This window comes from Dipodomys merriami, unplaced genomic scaffold (genome assembly GCF_024711535.1).
Source record: "Dipodomys merriami isolate MVZ:Mamm:240054 unplaced genomic scaffold, mDipMer1.0.p SCAF_6, whole genome shotgun sequence".
Taxonomy (NCBI): Eukaryota; Metazoa; Chordata; class Mammalia; order Rodentia; family Heteromyidae; genus Dipodomys; species Dipodomys merriami.
The window spans coordinates 52,532,747-52,555,570 of NW_027206179.1; the positions used below are offsets into that span (position 1 = coordinate 52,532,747).

A 22,824-nucleotide genomic window follows, 5' to 3' on the forward strand; every position below is an offset into this window, starting at 1 on the left:
AGCATGGCTTAAGGTGTACACTACCTGTTTAGTATTCTAAGGCTACAAGTTCAAATCTCTGTGTGAATAAATAAATAAATAAATCTAAAGTCTGCTACTTGAAGGACAGATCATATTTGTAACAGAGATAAACAGCAGGGAAGTATGTATAATTTTATTTTTTAATTCATATTTATTTATTTATTTATTGTCGGTGGTGGGGCTTGAACTCTGGGCCTGGGTACTATCCCTCATTTCTTCAGCTCAAGGCAAGCGCTCTACCGCTTTAGCCACAGCACCACTTCTGGATTTTGGTGGTTTATTGGAGGTAAGAGTCTCAGGGACTTTCCTGTCCTGGCTGGCTTTGAACCGTGATCCTCAGATTTAGCCTCCTGAGTAGCTAGGATTATAGGCATGAGCCACAGGCTCCCGGCTTAATTTTATTTTTTCTATGTTGTTCTAATACTCTAATTAGAGCTATAATGAATTGTAAGATGTATGATATCATAATTTCATCCTTGTATTTTTTCAGTGAATTTTCTTTTTTTATTGTGAAAATACTGTACAGAGGGGTTTCAATTACATGGGTGAATTTTCTTACTGGTTATCAAATTGTCCTTGAATTTCATCAAGGTAATACATTTTTTTTCTGACTTGTGGATATTTATTTCTTGCTGAATCTCTAGGAAGTAAATTTTTTTCTGCATGTGCCACTCATTCATTCCTTCATCAATTCATCAATTAATAGGTAAATATTGATAATCTATTATTTTCATGCTGCATATGAGATCTTAGAAATTTAAATTTAAATTAGATTTAACCATAGCTCTCAAGCAGCTTACTGTGAAGTAATTGCTATTAATCTCCTACTCTTTATTAATTTACTTCCAGAAGAAGGAATAAAATCTTTAACAAGACTTGCTGTGTGGAAGTCAGCATCATTATAATAAGAAACCTCAGTAGGTCATCATGATAGAGTTTTATTTCTGGCTTATATCGAAGTTCATGGTGGTGTTCTTGCTTCATGTTATGTTCTTTTTTCAGAATCCAGACTGAAGAAGGAGAACCCATCTATCACATGATGATCACAAGACAAAAGTGTAAACTACAAGAGAATGGCAGAAACATAATTCTTGAGGCTGTTTCTGAGAACAAGCTGCCTCTTCCCCAGTTTTCATGACCAGAGATTGGTATATTGTGTATATTGACAGTAAGGTGAGGAGAAAAATATCTAAGATGTGTGAACAACATCTGTAAGGATGAAAGTGTTCACCAGCAAAAGGAGTGAAAGACCTACTGTCATTACAGAATCTGCCATTTTATGCTGGGATTTCTGTCATAGGCATGATTTACATGGGATGATTTGGGTATTTTTATAACTATTTATAATTAAGCAGCGGTCACCAACTATGTTTAATATTTTATTTCATTCTTCATGTACTTTGAATCACCTATCATCTCAAATCCTCATTGTCTGTGGCATCATTTGTGTAAAATTCAAGAGGTGGGCAAGATGCCAGTGGCTGACATGTATAATCCTAGCTACTCCAGAGGCTGAGATCTGAGGATAGCTTGGGCAGGAAAGTCCCTGAGATTCTTATCTGCAATTAAGCAAAGACTCTCCCAGTGCAGGTATGGCTCAGGTGGTTGGGCATTAGCCTTGAACAACAACAACAAAAAAGCTCAGATACAGGGGTGGGGTGTGGGGAAGGGAGGGGGTGTTGGAAGTTGGCTCAGTGGTAGAGTGCTTGCCTCGCATTCATGAGGCCCTGGGTTCAATTCCTCAGCACTACATAAGAAAAAAAAAAACAAACAGATGGGGTTCTGTGGCTCAAATTGTAGGGCGCTAGCCTTGAGCTGAAGAGCTGAAGGACAGTGCCCAGGCCCAGAGTTCAGCCCCCACCACAGACACACACACACACACACACACACACACACACACACACAAAAGTGCTCAGAAACGGCTTTCAGATCCTGCATTCAAGCCTGAGGATTGTCACAAACAAATAAAAGCAAACAAATGCTTTAAAAATCAAGAGATATTATCACTTCGCAATAGATGTATTATAACACTTAACAGAGAAAAATCTGAATATTTGCCTGGTAACTAAGTTTTATACTAAAACACCTAATTATCTCTGTATTTAAGTAGTAATTACCCACACTGAAGTATTTATATGTGCTACTACATAAAGTACTGCTAAAGTAAGTTGTCTAATTAAAAAAACAAAAACAAAATATTTACCTTTCACATGCATTCTATATGAACTTTGTGAAAATTAGCATTTCTGTCAGAGAGAGCATAACTTCTATATTCTCCTCAGCTAGTTAGAAGCCTAAGGAAGAGAAAAGGAAATCTTATTAACAGAATGTTTTATGTGAAATACAGCTGCAGGGTTAAAATTTCATTATGATTCTGTTCTATTTCCATCGGCCCCCAGGAAAACATATACTTAATTCATTGAAAGCCCCTTATTATTGGTGCAACACCCCAACATCCACCTCCAGCCCACAGCCATTAATATGGCTAGTTAGAGCACTTGCACAGTGAATCTGGCTTTGTAACAGAATACTGCTGGCAGCAGGCCCCGTAGGCTTCGAACACACATATAGCAAAGCTACACAGCAGGTTGCTTTTCAAAGGAATAGCAATATGTCTTCATACACCTAAGATAATAAACCTGTGTTCATGCTGTATAGTTAGGTGGCTTGAATTCCCATTCATAAGGAGATGTACTGATTTAAAGCTAAAATATATAGGACATTTCTCACTTGGAAAAAGTCAACTCCACTGGCAGCAAATGTAAAAGATTTGTGTGTGTGTAGGGGGGTTGTAGGTAGGTAGAACTCACTCACTCAAAAACAATTCAAAATTAGCTTAGGATAGAAATATAAGAAAGTCACCTCTGTCTTTTTTCTAATTTTCAAACATTCAGAAAGTAATATGCTTATCAGTCTGATGAATGAATAGGAGGCAGTATTAATTTCATTTTATGATCCTATTTATGCATCCATGTATTTTATACTATTTCCTCAGTCTCAAATAGCCTCCTCTGTACTACTTCTTTCACCATAAATCATAAATTATTTTCAGCTTTCTCCTTTCTTTTCCTTTAGCTCCTCTAGATTTTCCCCTTGATTGTACTCAAGTTGTTTCTCTTTCTAGGTTTGTTCTATCAAATTATATTGCAAAAGACTTATTTTCCTTTAAAACTTGCCTATAGTGGTAATACCAATAGCAATGCTGAGTGCTAATATTCACAGATTACTTGCATTGAAATTGAAATTCTCTAATGTTCTTTGCAGGTAGTATCTCAGGAAATATACATTGCATTTGCAAAAGGTAGAAACTGTCATTATTTGCTCTGTGCATATAAGGAGACAAAACCATGTCAAGTAATTTGACCAAAGACATACATCCTGATAAAGCAGCTCTCTTACTTCAGATTCAATTAATCGTTTTATAAATTATTTGAATATTTTTTTGCAGGTGACAAATAATTTTATTTTTTATTTGTGAACACACTGTACAGAGGGGTTACAATTACATGGGCAGGATAATGCGTACATTTCTTATCAAGCATTGCAGCCTCCTCCTTTGTTTACCCTTCACATTCCTTCCCAGCCTCCCCCTTCCCCCCCATATTTGAATATTTTTAAGCAATTACTTCCTCCAATGTTATTCTAGTTTGCCATTTCCACAATTGTAACTTTACACATTGTTCAGTACAATTCTCCTTCATTTCAGGCTTGCCTGAAAAAGTCCATATTGAAGGTGAAAGTGAGAGTAAGAATGTAAGGACCACTATTATTCAAAGATTTTTTCATGTTAATTTAGTCTATTAATTAAGATTTTGAATTTACCCTTAACATACATCTCTTCAGTCAAACAAACATGTCTACTTTGCTGAGCATCTGAGATATGATGGTAGAAAACATGACACAGCCTCACAGAGCTCATAGTATCTTGGAAACAGGTATAATAATATAAATTCTTTGGCAAAACTATCATCATATGACTTTCCTACAACATTTTATCAGCTATAAAACTGCAAATAAGCATGTCATAATCTCTGAGATTTTCAATAGGCAGCAAAAGTGTATGTACCATGAAGGAAGAATATATAAAGCTGGGCTCCATAATGACCCAGTTTCTCTGTCATAAATGAGGAAGCTGTAACACAAGCCCAATGACAGTGTGTCCGAGCACAAAGCAATGAAATCAAACTGGCAATATGCTAACACAGTCAGAGATTGCAAAGCAATGAATTAAGAGAAAGAAAAGCCTGAACCAAAGATGGACTCTCAAATATCAACAGGAGGATTAACTGAGAACACTTGGCCAAGAAATTTCTGTACAGCATCAGGACAAGACTGCAAAGCTTAGCAAAGACCATCTGCTGCAAGCCTGAGAAAAGAACATAGAAGGAAGAGAAATGAATTTTGAAAGCCCAAATAGAAAAATTTCACTAAACTTGCTGGCCATATATTATCGGGAGATACCCAGACTAAGAGAATCTCATAATAAGGTCATCATTAAGTAGATATGCAGTGATAAAGAATTAAACTGTGGCTTGAAGGACTCAAAATGTGTGGGATAATTGAACTACAAAAAAAATGCTAAAAAATTGGAAAAGAAGTTAAGTTAAAGTAATTCTAAGTCACTAAACTGCATACTTATTTATTTATTAATTTTGGAATGTGTATGCATTAAGAACATTGTGGATACCACTGAGATAATTCCAAAAATGAGGACAGTTTCCTTTGAACAAGTTCACCCTCTCCAATATAGTCCTATATTCCTAGTTCCTCCCAATTATTAATTAATTAATTAATTACTTTATTTTTCTAGTTGTAGGGCTTGAACTCAGGGCCTACTCACTGTGCCTGAGCTGTTTTATTTACTCTCGTGGCTAACATTCTACCACTTTGAGACACAGAGCTACTTCTGGCTTTAACCAATAAATGTAATGTGCATATTATAAAAGAATAGTAAGAAATTTATTTTAGCAGAGTATGCATAGTATTTTTTTCCAGAAAATCTAATCAAGGGTTATAAGCTCATGACTCTGCAAGATCAAGTAAAAACATACTTCTATGATACACTTTCTTTTAGTTTTCTATTCTATAGTATACATTATGGAGAATATTTAAAAAATGGAAGGAAGACAAAATAAATAAAGGAGAAAAAAAGGACTGCCTGAAATCCATCTATGTAAACATTTGTTAAAATGCTACACAGGCATACCTAAATAGCATATTATCAACTAACTGAGTCTGGAGTGGTGATAATTATTTTCCCTGCTAATTTAAGAGTGCTTCTTGAAAGTTTGTATTAATATTCATTTGCAACAAATGATGACTATTACTTAAATTTCTAAGCTAAAAGATTGAAAAAAAAGTATGCTCAGTGTTTTGAAGTAACATATTTCGTATCCAGGGCTGTATCAAATCAAAATGGAAAACCTAGATGGCCGGTAGGGTAAACTTGTATAGTCTTATGGGGCTAGAAAGACAGGAAATGGAATTTAGAAAGAAGAGACTCTGAAGTACTGCACCCTGGCAGGCATTGGAAATCAGAGGTATTTTAGGTCCTCACAGGAAATTGTAGCCTGGTTTCAATTCACACTGGTCTAAAATGGGAATAGACTGATCCTAACTGAAGCAGACTGATTAGTAACTAGCAGATTCAAGTGTACATCTGCAGGAGAGGATTCATATCATCATATGACTAAGTTATTTCCATAGAACTTTTACTGTATTAGATGAACCATAAATTTTAAAAAAATTAAAAAAGAACATGATGAGTGATAAAAAAGACATTTTATTAAATAAAGCAACTCAACCAGGTATATCCAGATTTCAGTGAGCCATGATATTTTTTAGATAGAAATGTTAACTATGGAAAATGATAACAAAATAATCTGCAAGTTACAAATTTGAAAGAGAGACTTCTTGAACAGAATGCAATATGCACTTAGAAGAAATAAAATGAATGCATCTTTTCCTGGAGGTACCTGCTTGGTTTAGTTATGGTAAGAAGAATCTTGGTGTCCAAAAATGTCTATTGAGAGAATAGTGGGAGAATCATTAAACACTGAAATCTGAAATCAGTCTAAGGAATCTTTTAAATGTAAGTCAAAACTTCAGTGTTTCTATCTTATGAAAAAGAGAATGTTATTGTAAAAAAATAATAAAAATTGTAACAAGTTTTGTCTATGATGTCCATAAAAGGGAATAATTGCATATTATTGTTGGAATGTAATTTAGCATAATCACAATGGGTAATAACATGAAGTATCTTCAGAAACTGAAACTACCATATGATCCAAATATGTGTCTGTCTATCTATCTATCTATCTATCTATCTATCTATCTATCTATCTATCTATCTATCTATCTGTCTATCTATCTAAAAGAAATAAAGTCTATATACCAAAATATAACTTTTCACTCATCTTTGTTTTACTATTCAGTCTATAGAACCTGTCAATAGATGAATGAATGAAGAAAATAGAGACTGTAGAGAGAACAGAATATTATGCAGCCCTAAATAAAAATAAAATCCTACCTACTGCAGAAAATTTTATTGAGCTAGAGAGAATCGTGTTAAATGAAATTATCCTGGTGTAGAATGCTAAGCCATATAATCCTCTCTCCTCTCTGGCTCCTCTATCTGTCCTCTCTGTGTTCCTGTTCCTCCCTCCTTCCCTCTGTCTTTCTCTTTCTCTCTACTCCTTCTCCTAAAAGAAGTAAGACTGAAAAGTGGGAGGAGGAGAACAAAGGAAAGGAAAATTTAGAAGAAAAATTGATGAGAGTATTATATATTCATATATAGAGGCATTCACATAAAACCACGTTGATTTGTTTAATGAAGGTGTAAAATACAATAAATACATGTATGGTTTCATATATTACCTGATAAATAATCAACTTAAATCACAAATATATGATTGCTAATATCCATAAAGTTCTTAAAGACAGTTATTATCATGGAATTATGCTAAAATAATGGTAAAATAAGAGCATTATTATAGGATATCTATGTTCAATTGAACATAGTATCCAACTATTTTAATTCATGTCATGTACCTGATATATGTGTACCTGGGTATTATAGGACATAAATAAGGATGTGCAAAGTACTGTGGCTTACTCAAGATGTAAACTGGCCATAAGTGAGATTACCCATTATGAGTTTCAAGGAGAAACAAATTTCAGTAAGTCATGTAACGCTGTAAATTATAGCAAGAATGATAAATGAACTGTGTTTTCACAAAAGAGTATAGATCATCACACACAAAACTATATAGAAAGATAGAATAAGTCTTCTTAAATACATGTTTTCAGATGTTTAAAATAGGCAAAGACTAATATGTAATATTAACTTTAATAGTATAGTTTTTAATGCTAGTTAATTATAATTTCCACAGGCAGTATTAATATCTCTGGGAAAAAAAGAAGGTAGGTAATTTGAAGAACATCAGGAGACATTTTAGTGTCTTTTTTTTGTTGTTGTTGTTCACTCGTAGGGTTTGAGCCTCAGCACCACTTCTGGTTTCCTACTGGTTTATTGGAGATAGTCTCACAGACTTTCTTGCCCAGGCTGCCTTTGAACCATGATCCTCAGATCTCAGCCTCCTGAATAGCTAGGATTACAGGCATGAGCCACCAGCGCCAGGCACATTGTAGTGTCTTAATAAGCTACTATTTCAAAATAGCCTTAGAGGTAGCTACAGAGGAAGATTTACTTGGAGATAAAGATAAAGTTTACTTGATTGATGAAGTGTTTTTTTAAAAAAATAATTCTTCAGTGAAAATTATTTTAAATATATTTCTTTATCCCTATAATAGCAAGTAACATGAAATTATATATTTATAACCTTCAAATTTTTACAGATGAGATTGAATAAAAGCAAAGAACAAGAAGAGATAAAAGAAATAAGAAAAACATAGTATTTTAGAATCAATCATTGTAAATATAATTAATAAATATGTTATAGAATGACTAAACTAGAAAAAGTCCAGTCTACACCCAAATATTTCCAATTTGGGAAGAAGACATACATCTGTAATGAAAGACTGTTTAAAGTATATTAGGCAAAGTTTATATCATGAAAACATAAAGAAACAAAGTGTGATTCAATTACTATTACTTCAAGAACGTTTGAAGTTAATTGTAGTATGAAATAAATATAGCTCAACTTACAAAATCATTCTATTAAATTATTCATGATATTGTTTATTTCATATAAGAAGACAATATAATTATTATTTTTTGCAGTTAAGAAGATAGCTTGTTTCTAGGACCTTGAGAGCTAATGTGCATCTGGTAGCATTTCTCCTCTCATTGCTAACCCTAGAAAACCCATTAGGTTGCTTGATTTTTCTTCTCAAAAATTGTAGCCATGCTTTTAATATAGTAAGCCATTTGATATGGAATGAAAATAAACCTGCGACTCTATTGAAATAGATTTTAGAATAAATTGGTAATCTTACATCAGAAGACATTCTTACTTATATTTGGCTCACATTTGGGACAGTCAGCTTCATTAAGGCCTGTGGAAATGTTAATAATTTAAATATTCCCTAATTTCATCAGCTGTTTTTGGGATATATTTTTATTCTTATTTTATCTATACTTTTATATTAGTTATTATTTTATTTCATTTATTTGAATTTTAGATTCAAATAGAATTTAGCAATATTGCTTAGGAAAATGACAAACTTAGAGAAATAAACTAAGCTGGTTTTGTAATACTTACTGAGTATTTGTTCCCCGTACAGTCATTGTTGGATCTGAAAAGACGAAAGAAGCATGAATTCCTCGGCTAAATATGCACACCATTTAATTCTGTCACATACCTTATCATATATTTTAGAGCTGACAGGTTAAATTGAGTTAATGAATTGATTATTTGTCTTCAATGCATCAGAATTTAGCCTAATAAAATATTGCATTGATTTTATGAATCACTTTTTTCCCATAGTATTTTATGGATTGGCATAAAGACAAAATAAGAAAAGATATATTTTCTGGCTCTGGTTTTTATTTTTAGTTGTCACATATTTGTAACATGTTAGGGTTTCAATGTAATATTTCCATAGATGCAACATAGTGAACATTGAATAAACCCACCACCAACTCTGACCATTCCTCCTCTCATCTTTCTCAAATCACATTTGGTGATTTTCCTTATGTCATATTACGACATATTCGCTGTACATATCTCACACCTTACATCCTTTTCACACTGAAGTATTCTTCCTTCCACCTCTCCTGTTGCTTCTCTTGTGTGTGTGTGTGTGTGTGTGTGTGTGTGTGTGTGTGTGTATGTGTCTCTGTCTGTGTCTGTGTGTCTGTTTGTGTGCATGTGCCAATCTTAAGGTTTAAACTCAGGGCCTGAATGCTGTCCCTGGAGCCTGAGATTTTTGCTCAAGACTAGCATTTTACCACTTCCAGACTGATAGTTGATTGAAAATAAGAGCTAATGGATTATAATACCCAGACTTACTTTGGACCATGATTCTCTGGTCTTAGCCTCCTGACTAGCTAGGATTATAGGCATGAGTCACCACTGCCCGTCCAGCCCATCTTCATCCCATTACTATCACCATATCTTTATTAGAATTTTTATATCTATACTCCAATGAAAACGTGGTATTTAATACTCTATTTTGAGACAAATAAGCTAAATACATTTATTTCCTCCTATGTATCTTTGTATGTATACAAATTGATAGGAAATATAAGACAAAGAGCTCACTCAATGGATGAAGAAGCTATTTTTGGTTATAATAGTGATTGGGATACAATACATATATAACATGTTTGGCAAAAAATAAATTTTGATTGAAATATTTTGAATAATTAGCCAGTATGTGTTTCTATTCATTTCCTTATGTAAATGGAACTTCTTTTATTATAATTTTTATTTTTTTATTGTGAAAATACTGTACAGAGGGGTTACAATTACATGGGCAAGATAATGAGTACATTTCTTATCGAGCTTTGTAGCTTCCTCCTTTGTTTCCCTTTCCTATCCCTTCCCATCCTCCCCCACCCCCCAATCTTTCCCACCCCCCCCACCACCAAAGTTGTAAAGTTCGTTTTCGACATAACGACTTGTACTTCTCATTGTTGCAATGGGTCCACCTGTATCCCTATTTAAACGACTTGTTTTTCCCCTTCCCCTCCACAAATTATACCGACATCAAATACAGTGAAAGCATGGGTTATACTGTGGGGGAGGGATAAATGGAACTTCTTGCTCAGGTTACTAGGTATGTAAGTCTTGGAATGAAGAATGATAGAAAAAAACAGTGATAATAATTACAGATAATTCTTAATTGAAGTTTTGAAATCAGGAGTTTTAGATATTATAAAAGTATGACATTTATTGAGAAAGAATGTGTTTTCCATTTCCTAAAATAAAATGCCTTTTCATTAAAGTCTCATATGCTAAAACAAATAAATCTTATAGTTTCTGTATTATTTATAATATGTACTATATGTAACTTATCAATGGTAAGTTACATCAATGGCCTTTTTTGTAATACAGTTGTGCTTTCTTAACAAGGAAGATGAAGTAGAACTTCAGATGAACATAGAGGTTTGTCAGTTTAAGGAGTAGATTGATGTGATTGATTTCCTAGTATCCATATAGGTAAAAGTAAGTTTTAAGATTCTTTCATCTGTTACCTTTCATGGGCTGCCAAACTACATGGTATTTATAGTTTCTCTCTAAGTATTTCAATACTATCTTTGGGGGGAAAAAAGAAGATATGTAGAATACAAGTTGGCTAAGAAAGTCTACAAAAACAACATTGCTTTGTTCTTCAATGGCATTAAAATGGTCTCCTCAGCAGAGTGGTGCTTGAGCTAGAAATTATGTAGCAATCATTGGACAAAATATACTTCTCAAGACTGTGAAGTTTATAGGCTATGAATTTTTTACTTGGTTAATAAGTTGAGAAATGTAAGTGTTGCTTTTAAGGAGATAAGCTAAGCTACACAGAGATCTACTTGAGCTAGGTTTTCAGGTAGCATGTATGCATAAAGACTTAATTGTAAACAATAGCAGCTAACTTTGACAAAACAGCAGAAACAAAATCAAATGTAGAAAAGGATACTGGCTAATTCAGAATGTTTGAAAGCTGAATTAACTAACTTGTTAAAAACCATCAGGAAACAAAGCTCAATATAACAACAAAAGATGACCAGGAAAAAGAAAAAGAAAGAAAGAAAGAGAAAAAGAAAGAAAGTAAGAAAAAAATCTGAAGAGGAAATTGAGAATGCAGAATTTTTCTAAGCCTATAACTAAAGAAGACTGCTTATACTACTATAAGCACCATGGGTTTTTTGTTTGTTTTATTTTTTATGCCACAAACAATAATGAAGGAATCTGCTGTCTGAAGAAATTTGGCCTCTCAGCTATAACCTTTTTTGAACAAGAAAACAAACCCAATAAAATCCAAAGAGATAAACCTAAAAAGATTCTTAGCAGCAGCTTTTGCATTCTCACTGTTTGTCTGTAAGCTGAAGAATATTAAATAGCATGCAGACACCAGCTGCTTCAATGAAGATGCAAACATAACATAAGCTTTCATAATGAAGTTTCTCCTAGGCATAGCAGCCTAAATGTAGCTAGGCAGGAGAGCTGATATGAAAGCTACAAAACTTCAGGAAACCAAACTTCCTCTATCTCAAACTACAGTTTCTCAGTGTAGGGGGAACAGCATCATGTCTACCAATACAAAAAGATACAGAACATAGAACATGATTTTGCTTCTCTTCTTGGTATTTGTTATAAGCTATTGGATAGAATCTAATCACACAGATCGTACTACACAAGGAAGAGTGGACAACATTTGTAAAACAAACAAAAAATTTAAATGTCAGTGTGGTGTGTGTGTGTGTGTGTGTGTGTGTGTGTGTGTGTGTGTGTGTGTGTGTGTGTGTGTGTGTGTGTGTGTGTGTGTGTGCATGTGTAAGCTGCACAAGAAAGAATTTTGGTTCTGGAGTAGAACTATATTATACACATTCATGGGTGTATATCAATGTAGGGTGAAAGGGAAGAAGAATTTGGAAAATAAAACAAAAATTTGGTATTTCTTACAAATTGCTAACATTCTTTATTGATAGTCATATATAGTAATAAAAATGAGTAAACAAGCAAAATTTTAAAAAAAAAAACATCTAATAACAAGCCAGAAAATAAATTAACTCTATTAGAAGCAAGTATTTCAAAGAGTAACTTCTTGGGCAAAAATATGGTTGAATAATTTAATGTGTCCCATTGTGACAGACACTGTAGATATTGTCTGAAAACTTTGCTAACTTACAATTGATTGAAATCTGCAAATATCAGATACTCTCTAAAGGATCTAGAGAAAGAGTGCCTCAGACAGTACTTAGTACTTCACCACTCTTCTACTAAAAACTTGCCAAAGTTTGCATGGTCAATACTAAAGCTCTTTTTTCTGCCTCTTTCCTTCCTTCCTTCCTCCCTTCCTCCCCCCCTCCCTCCCTCCCTCCTTCCTTCCTTCCTTCCTTCCTTCCTTCCTTCCTTCCTCCCTTCCTTCCTTCCTCCCTTCCTTCCTTCCTTCCTTTCTACCTTCCTTCCTTCCTTTCTTTCCTTCTTTCTTTCTGTCAGTTGTGGGGCTTGAACTCCGAGACAGGGATTGGTCCCTGAGCTCTTTTGCTCAAGGCTAGCCCTGTACTAATTTGAGGCACAGTTCTACTTCCAGTTTTTGGGTGGTCAACTGGACATAAGAGTCTCATGGACTTTCCTGCCCCGGCTGGCTTCAAACCATGATCTGAAGATCTCAGTCTGCTGAGAAGCTAGAATTACAGGTGTGAGCAATCAGGGCCCAGCAATACTGAGGCTCTTCATAGTGAAAATTTTCATGTAATGATATGATCAACTATTGTCAATAAGTGCAATAATTATAAATTATTTTTGTCATTTAAAGTACAAACAATATATTTATGACACAAGTGATATAAACTATAAACGATAGTCTCAGTATCAGCAAATGATCATCTACACATGCATTAACACTTAACACTACTTTATATTGCCTAGACTCAATGTACATGAATGACACATACATAATTTGCAATTGAACTCATATTATTTGCCCTACTGTCATACCATGCATTAGAGTATTATATTCTTGAAATAGAATTTCCATCACTACAGAAGGCTGGCAGGTATAATTCAGCATATCAATTCTATACAACCAAATAGAGGTCAGAGAAAGTATTCTAAAGATATAATACAAAGCTCCTTATATTTGTACTCTAAATGCTAATGAAAAACGATATTTTGGTTCACAATGTTCAGATAAAATGATTGCATTTTGCTTTCTTAAATACAGAGTTGATATCAAACTCCAAAGACTTGCCTTTGGTGAAATTACATGTTTATTATGCTATTTGAGATTAATTTATTTGGTTTTATTGATGCTTTGAAGATACTTGGCTATACAAATCACATTTTCTCTCAGAAGCTTGTATAGAAACCACAGAACAATGCCAAGATAATTTTAATTTTTTGAGATATAGAAACTTTACCCAATATATAAATGTAATAATAAGTCCAACTGAATATTTAACTTACCTTTGTAATATCTTAGAAAAATCTGTTATAATTTTTCTGATTTTCAATTTTTAAATATTTCTTTTTACATAAAAATAAAACCATTAATCTACTGAATAAAATAAAAGAAGTTATGCCAAATTTTTCTCCTTATATTAGGGCAATTGACAGCACAATAATAAATTCTTAGCCAGTAGTCTATATCTGTAAAATTCTAACTGTGCAGTAGATTGATATCGGAAGAACAAAGTTCAAAGCCAGCCAGGGCAGGAAAGTCTATGTAACTCATTTCCAATTACCCACCAATGTTGGTAACAGAACTATGGCAAAAGTGGTAGAGCACCATCGTTGAGGGAAATATTTATGTTAACATGCAAGGATACAAGTTCAAGCTCTAGTAACTGCACACACACACACACACACACACACACACACACACAAATTCAACTGGTTATCAACTGGGCATCATTTGATAACAACCAACAGAATACATATATGTATATACATATATATGTATATAATGGAAAATTGAGCAAAGATTAAATTAAATAAAATTTCAAATTGATTAGAAAGTTTAAATGTGATTACTGTGAAAGTCATAATTTTTCAAGTATAAATCAAAATACTGTTTTTCAGAAGATAGCTATATAAAATTTTGTATTGTTTCATAGTTTTTAAGAACAGCCACAAAGATGAGCAGTTACCAATGATTCAACTTGAATAAGTTTGCAATAGAAGTATAAGAAATCTGTTTTCCATCATACACTTGCTCATTTGCAGCAACCAATTTCTGCTTTTCATCTGTGAAGTTTCATCTGTGAACCTTGCCTCTCAAATGATCAATATGCATCAGGCAAGCAACATTTCCAGCACATCAACTTTAACAATGCAACTCCAAGATAACATTCTGAAATTTTTATTCGAAGAAAAGCCACCAAGTGCTGTGAAGTCAGGTTAGGAGGGAAGCCTGCTCTGAAGTCAAAGATTGGCACAGGAAGTGGACGCATCATAGGTGGTTGAGCAAGTAGATGTGCAAGACTTCTCCAAGGCCATCCTCAGTTTCACCAATGCACAAGAATCTTATAACACAGAAAAGTTGTTTATACTCACCAGTATAGCTTATTTCGCAAAATAATAATTAATGATTAAAATCCACCAAAGTGAAAGACACATAGGAACAATCAAACTGAGTAAACACAAGCTTTTTCTTATCATTTTTCACTAGAGTCACATTAACATTCTTTCTTCTCCCTGAAGTAATGTTGAACAACAAACCTCATATTATCAGTCAGAGATTCTAACTTCTATCTGGGTATCTGGGCCTGTTACTGGACTTGCATGATTTAAGAATGCCAGTTGTTATGGTCTCAGTGATTCAGCGTCAGCCACAAGTCTCTCCAGAAGTCACAGACCAAGCCACCCCATAAGCCACATGAATCAAATGCTTATCCTAAACCAGCTGGCAAGTTCCAAAGCAATAGATATGCAAATAAACTCATTAAGTTTGATATTTTAAGGCCTTAGAAGTTACCTCCCAGAGGTGGGTCAAGGAACCATCCTTTAGAATGTGCAAGATTTCAGTATCTCCAGATTGCTGAGTTAGTATTTTACTGCACGGTAGGCAAAACCAATAATCCCTATTATGGCATAAATTAGCAACTTATTTGCATGTTACAGGAGTACTTTGACAGTTTTTTTTTAAATAAGAAAGGACAGAAGAGCCTTAACTAAATTAACAAAAACTAAACAGTTTTAGAAAGTGCTACGTGGGCTGAGAAGGGGCTCAGTGATAGAGTGCTTGCCTCACAAGCATGAGGCCCTGAGTTCAATTCCTCAGCACCACATAAACAGAAAAATCCAGAACTGGCGCTGTGGCTCAAGTGGTAGAGCACTGGGCTGGCCTTGAGCTGAAGAGCTCGGGGACAACACCCAGGCCCAGAGTTCAAGCCCCAGGATGGACCAAAAAAAAAAAGTGCTATGTGTTGAAGCAGGGGATATTTCATGGATACAGATACACTAGTCAGAAAGATATGTGTGTGTGTGTGTGTGTGTGTGTGTGTGTGTGTGTGTTTGTGGGGTATGTGTGTATATGTGTGTCTGTTGCAGCTATACTTGTAAACACATCCACATCCACATCAAAGCCACATACACATCAAAGCCAATTCATAGATTTGTCTATGTGTGAAAGTCAGCTCAAGTATAGTAGATCAAAGTTTACACCTATAGGATAAATTGCTGAGAGGTAAATTTAGATAGACTTTAGGGCAAATCTTAGCCTGATTATTCAAAAAAATCTATGTTAATTTCACTCATCAGGTCCTTCTTCATATATTTCTTCTAAACATGAATAAAGAGGATGTTTCTTTACTTCAAATAAGCAAATTAAAATAATGTAAGTGCATAATACAAGTTGTATATAGGGAACATGAAGGTTCTTATTAAATATGAGATGATAAGATACAAGAATACACAAAAGGACATATCAAATCACAAGCATGAATACAAGTATAAAAAGGAAAGTTTATGACAGGGGAGAAGTAAAAATATAAACTTATTTTTTAATATTCAATTAAGGTTAAATATGTATTCAGTGGCTTGATGCTGGTAGTTCATGCCTGTAATCCTAGCTACTAAGGTGGCTGAGAACTAAAAGTCAAGGTTCAAAGCTAGCCCAAGCAGGAAAGTTCATGAGACTATTATCCTCAATTAACTACCAACCAAACAAACAAACAACAACAACATCAAAAAGCTGGAAGTCGAGATGTGTCTCAAGTGATAGAAAAGTAGCCTTGAGCAAACAACTGAGGAACAGTGTTCATGATCTGAGTTTAAGCACCAGAACAAGCACAATACATTTTATCTATAGATATAGATATAAACAGATATAGATCTCTCTCAATCTATCTATCTCCTCTATGGTATAAATTAAAAGCTTGTAAATTAAAAGCTCTAGAATGAAATGATAAATAGGGGTATTATTAGGATAACAATGGAAGAAGTGACATTGATCAACTTTCATTGTACCCATAAATTGACATGTTGACTTCAAACCCTTTTCTACAAATAATTAAAGATAATATTTTTTTTCAAATGAAATTGAGGTCAGAAAAGTTTTTTTTTTAAAAATCAATGAAAAAGATAAAAGAGAAATTGATACAGACTTAACAAAACTTGTATGAATGACAGTTACAAGAAATAACATAGTAAATATAGAAAAGAACAGATGGTTTATAAGGAAAAATTAGAAATCAACAAAGAACTAAAATGACAAAAAATATCAATATTAAATATCCCCCCAAAGAACAAACCTAAAAAAAACAGACCAATAGATGATTAAGTAAAGTATTTTCAAAATGGAGAGAAACAAATCTTTGGACTAGCAGTTCAAAAACAGGAAAAACAATGATATATTTAAGTATATGCTGACATACTACCTTGGGCAGATCATTGACTTGAAAAATGAAGAATCTTAAAAGCATCTTGACAAATCTTAGGAGAAGAGAAAGCTGGGCTTGATTCTCACTTTATTAGTATTCAGAAACTCACTTCTTTTTACCTTTTGAATTGATTTTTAACAGATATTAAAAACATAAAACTGCATATTAATGGATAAAATGTATTGATAAACATAGAGACCCTGTTCAGTATTTAAGTATACTGTAAAACATGCATATTTTCCCCCAACATGTTTCATTATTGTGGTAAAAATTTCCACAAACATGGAAGTGTGTTATTATTTATAGTGATCATTTATACTCATCATACTGTGCAATAGAACACTGCATAATAAATAGGTGATAGAATTATAATGAAAGAATGATAAGAAGGCTGCTGAATACAAGAGAACAGAAATTACTAAAGCAGAAGCATGGCCAAATCTGCTGTTAGTGTCCAGAGAAAGCACAACAAATCGTGGGAAATTTATACTCAGGTGATGCAAAATTGTGTAGATATTGGTGAAATTGGAAATTTATTGGAAATACTCAGAGGAAAATTCAGTAGAAAAAGACAGATTTGCTTTTAAAGAGTTACAGGGGCTGAGGAAAACATGGAGAAAACATGAACACTAATTAAGAAGCTTTTTGAGTAGTGAAGGAAACTGGTGGTAACTAGTCATGGTACCCATAATGTCGAAGGAAGAAAGGAGAGAAGGTGGTCAATTACAAGTTATTATTCAGTTATACGGAATGATGAAACAATAATAATGTGGTAAAAGGATAACAAGTGAAAAGCAGAAGCAAGCATGGCTTAATTGTAAATTTTTTTTAGCTTTGAATGGCTATAACCTAGGAGAGGACAGTGTAGGAATTAAGAATTTCCTTTGTGACATAATGTATCTGAAACTTTCAGATAGTCATTAAGCTATCCAGAAGCTATCCAGAGAAAAATCAGCTGATGTATAGCTATTTTTCAAAAAGAGATAATCTATTGTAGCAGAAAGACACTTGATAGAACTTTCCACTGTGGTACCTAAATAAAATGTACACCTTAATAATTCATATAATCTAATAATTCATATAATCTAATCACACAACTGGGGTTCAAAAGTTAGCACATACTGTATGATAGTTATAATGAAATGGAAAAAAAATCCTGCATCTAATGTTGGGATTGCTCATGTGTTTTCTGTGAGGCTGATGGAAACAAATGTACTCCACTGTCAGTCTTTTAAAAGCATATGTAATTACTTGTCATATGTAATTAAATTATGGGTATCTTTTACTCTACTATGAATTGGGTTGTTATTTTATACTTATTCCTTCTATTAACAGTTTACTGTAAAACAGTGTGCCGTGTTACATCAGCTACAACTCTATGCATCTTGTATCTAAAGAATCTCTTTACAAATGGCAACATATCCTTCTTTCTAATGAATGAGTAGTCCCATTGTGTATATACCACGTTTTCTTGATCCATTTATCCTTTAGGGGGCATCTGGGCTGATTCCATACATTTGCTATGGTTAATGGACAAGATATATGGTTGTGCTGGTGGCTTTACTGTATCCTTGTTTGCAATCTTTAGATAAATGGCCAGGAGTACAATTACTGGAACTGCCAGACTGCTTTCCAGAGGGTTGAACAAGTTTACATTCCCACCAACAGTGTATTAGAGTTTCCCTTTGGCCACCTCTTGACTACCATATCTCATCATTTGTTTCCCTTATAATGGCTATTCTAACTAGGATGAGATAAAATCTCACACTCTACCAGTTGTAAAGAAATGGAAAGACCTGGGAATAGTTTTGTTAAATGAGATAAGTCTGACAAAGGATCCATGTTTTCCCATATACATGGAAACTAGATTTAGCTTATAAGAATCCAAGCTAAATAATTTGGCTGGCCTACAAGTATACACTAACATATTAACCTAAATATTGTAGATTCAGGGGAGAAATGAAATAATATAATTTTTATTGTAAAAATGCTGTACAGAGGGGTTACAGTTACATGAGTAAGGTAATGAGTACATTTCCTATTGAACATTGTTGCTTCCTCCTTTGTATTCTCCCTACCATCCCTTCCCTCCCACCTCCACAACTACCACCTCCACCCTGTTGTAAAGTTTATTTTCAACATAGTGTTTTGTACATCTCATTGTTACAATGGGTCAATCTGTATGCTTATTTAAGAATTTTGTTTTTTCCCTTCCCCTCCCCAAATTAGAGAAGTGTATATACAAGATAATGTTTTAGAAAGGTGAAGTCAAAATTCATCAAAATAAAATACCGGGAAGCTGGTACTTAAAAGGGTATGTTGAGACCAGTGGGAAAGAGATGGACAAATGAAGTGTTGAAACTAGGAGAATGCAGTCAAGAATCTATGTGAATCCTACAAAATTAAGAAGACTGAGAGTAGGGGTGGCTAATGGAGGGTTGGGTGAACATGTTGATATTGATAAAGATATACTGTATTCATAAACTGCTTTATTAAATGACAACCTCTTTGTGAAACTACTTAAACATAATTTAAAGAAAATAAAAAGAACAAGGATAGCAGAAAGAACCCGATCAGTTGAGTGATCTAGTGTACTCTCTAAGTCTGGGGAAATATACTATGATGTTCACTCAATGACAAAATAGCCTGAACAAAATGAAGATATATATAGATATCTATCTATTTATCTATTTTTTTTTTGTCGGTCTTGGGGCTTGAACTCTGGGCCTGGGTGCTGCTGTCCCTCAGCTCTTCAGCTCAAGGCGAACGCTCTACCACTTGAGCCTCAGTACCACTTCCGGTTTTTGAGTGGTCTATTGGAAATAAGAGTCTCATGGAGTTTCCTGCCTGGGCTGGCTTTGAACTGTGATCCTTAGATCTCAGCCTCCTGAGTAACTAGGATTATAGGCATGAGCCGCCGGCGCCCGGTTTTTTTTTTTTTTGTTTTTTTGTTTTTAATGTCAGTCATGACGCCTAAACTCTGGGCCTGGGCGCTGTCCCTCAGCTCTTCAGCTCAAGGCCAGCACTTTACCACTTGAGCCACAGTGCCACTTCTGGCTTTTTCTGCTTATGTGTTGCTGAGGAATTGAATCCAGGGCCTCATGGGTGCAAGGCTGGCACTCTACCACTGAGCCACCTTCCCAACCCTGGAAGATTTCCCCTGTTTAAGAGATATACTACTAAATGGGGAAACTAGACAGAAAAAAAATTCGCAAAAGTGACATCAACACTCATTTGTCTTAGAGAAAAGGAAAAACAATTATGAGTATAATATTTAAACGATAACAATAATAATACTGGAAATAACACTCATAAGACATATGGGTTGTTTTATATTTCTCTACTGTCTCTCCCTAACCCAGATGGTCATATCATATACATCAAAATTATGCATTAGAAATGATGGGGCATATTTCTTTTCTTATGTATAATTTTACTATAAAGCATGTGAAGAAATCTTAGAAAGAATCCTACATGGCCATATGGCTAAGAGTACAAATTAGGTTCAAAGGGAGTGTTCACATAAATTTATGGGTAAACTGATGTTAAAAGAAGTGTGAAGTTGTGTCTGTGTATGTGTTTGTTTCTGTGTATGTTTTAAACCCTTTCTAGAGTGACAACAATCATATATAGTGTATGAGATCTGAATGAAGCCAAGCTTTTCACTAAAACTTGAAATAAATAACATTTAATCTTCACAAGAATACTTATAATTATTTGTTCTCATAAATCAACAGAAGATGAGATTTAAAATGATTGCAATACCAAATTAGATTTACCATTTTTTCTCTATTTTTTATTATTAAACAATGTGAAGAAATAAATAGGACTACACTTAAAGTAGTGAAGGAAAGAGATTATTGCCCTGAGATTCCACCAGAAATATGAACTGTATCAACACTGGCCTGAATTTGTGGTGTGCTAACTTTGAGCAGAGCAGTACTGTAAGTGCTTTACAAGGCAAAACACACTTTTCACATTTTTCACCTCTAGGAAACAAGATCTCAAAGTTATCCATGATCATGTGATTAGTAAACGGTATGGTAGAGGATGTAAAATGTGGACTTTGAGTTCGAGCATTTAAGCACTTAACTCCTTCCATCTAAGTGTTTACAAATAAGAAAATAAAAGCTCAAAAATATTAAGTAACTTTAGCATGCAGTACAAGAACTATTACCCAATACTTTATCCTCAACTTCCAACTCCAGTGCCCGATGGTGCAAATGTAGTAGGGAGCAAGGGAAGGTTGATTCTCCCACACCAGCAGAGAGCTTAAACAGATGGGGCTTTTACTCCAGAAATTATGTCCAGAAATTACAAAATATGCGTGTATCAATTTTACAAATGAAAGTTTCTCACTACAATATGGAGCTTCTGGGAGAAAGAATTGGCAAGAATAGCACTTGGAATAGAAAATACAATTGTTTCAGTTCATGTGGTATCAGTTAGGGATCATCTGTCCATTAAAATCTACATTATATCAGAGCTCTTTGATTGAATCCTTTTTATAGAGGATAAAATGGGTGATATTTCCTGTTTTGTTTTATTTATCATAGTAACTGTGAAAAAGGAGAAAGGATCAGAATATGTGATAATATCAGCTATCATATCATCTGTCAGCAACAGGCTTACTGTTATACTGCTTCCTATTTGAGTTTAATTTATTTAACTTTTGTTCTGAGGTCACTAATTAACTTATGTGTTACTATTTATTAAAAAATATTCAGTGTACTAAAATGAGGACAAACAAAGTCATTCACATTGTGATTGTACTTAAATACTTAAATATTTTAATCAAAAATGAATTAAGGACCAAATGGCCATAATCTTTAATTCCTGGGAAAACATCCTTCAACTAATATCATGTTCCAAACTGAGCCCTTTTCTCGGACATTTTAATTCATCATATTCAGTCGTGGCTGCTAATTATATAATAGTACTTAAAGTCAGACAATTATTCTTTGATAAGCAAGTAATTTTTGGTATTTGCTAATAAGAACTGAATTCAACTCAACCTCCTGAGAGTATTGTGTATATATACATTACATACACACACACTATATCTATCTATCTAGATAGATAGATATATGCACACACACACACAAAGACACACACACACATACATTGCACACAGTTGCAGCTATTACTCAAGGAGAAAAAAAATCTACTGACTGAGTAGGATATAACTTCTTTGTCCTCTTAATACTTTCTTGTTTATTTATTTGTTTGTTTGTTTGTTTCTTTGGCCATTCCTGGGGCTTGACCTTGGGGCTGGGGCACTGTCCCTGAGCTGCTTTTGCTCAAGTGTAGCACTCTACAACTTGAGTCACAGCACCACTTCTAGCTTATTCTGTTTATGTGTTACTGAGGAATTAAACCCACAGCTTCATACATGCTAAGCAAGTACTCTTCCACTTTTCCAATTTTCCAGCCCCCTCAATACTTTCTATAAATTATGATTCTATAAAATAATAAATATCTACCCAGGCATAACAGATTTTTTCCTTTTCTTCTATTGGGTAAAGTTATGTTATTAGTTTGGTAATTGCATATTTTATTAGTTTGTTTTTTGTTATTGTACATATCACAATGTAACACCTTTATAAATATTTCCTAAATCAGATTAGTGATTCATAAATTGCTGCATATTCTCTAATGATAAAATCTACCTATGTTACCAGCAGTACATAGAACCAGATCATCATTTACTGAGAAAATGGAATGGAATGCTTGTGTTGAGGAGAGTCAACTTGGTTGTGACATATGCCAGATGAGAGAAATACAGATGGGACACATAGAATTAT

The 22,824-nt window shown here is 34.0% G+C and overlaps 1 long non-coding RNA gene across 1 annotated transcript in view; it reads right to left on the reverse strand.

Annotated features, from left to right (window-relative positions):
• Positions 1-2,232: 2,232 nt before the first annotated feature.
• LOC138813529 (uncharacterized) overlaps positions 2,233-22,824 on the reverse strand; it is a 46,188-nt gene continuing 25,596 nt past the window's right edge. The window contains exons 4-5 of the long non-coding RNA XR_011367839.1: positions 8,745-8,778; positions 2,233-2,315 (exon numbers count right to left, since the gene is read on the reverse strand). This is a non-coding gene — a long non-coding RNA (uncharacterized lncRNA). The remainder of the gene's footprint in view (positions 2,316-8,744; positions 8,779-22,824) is intronic.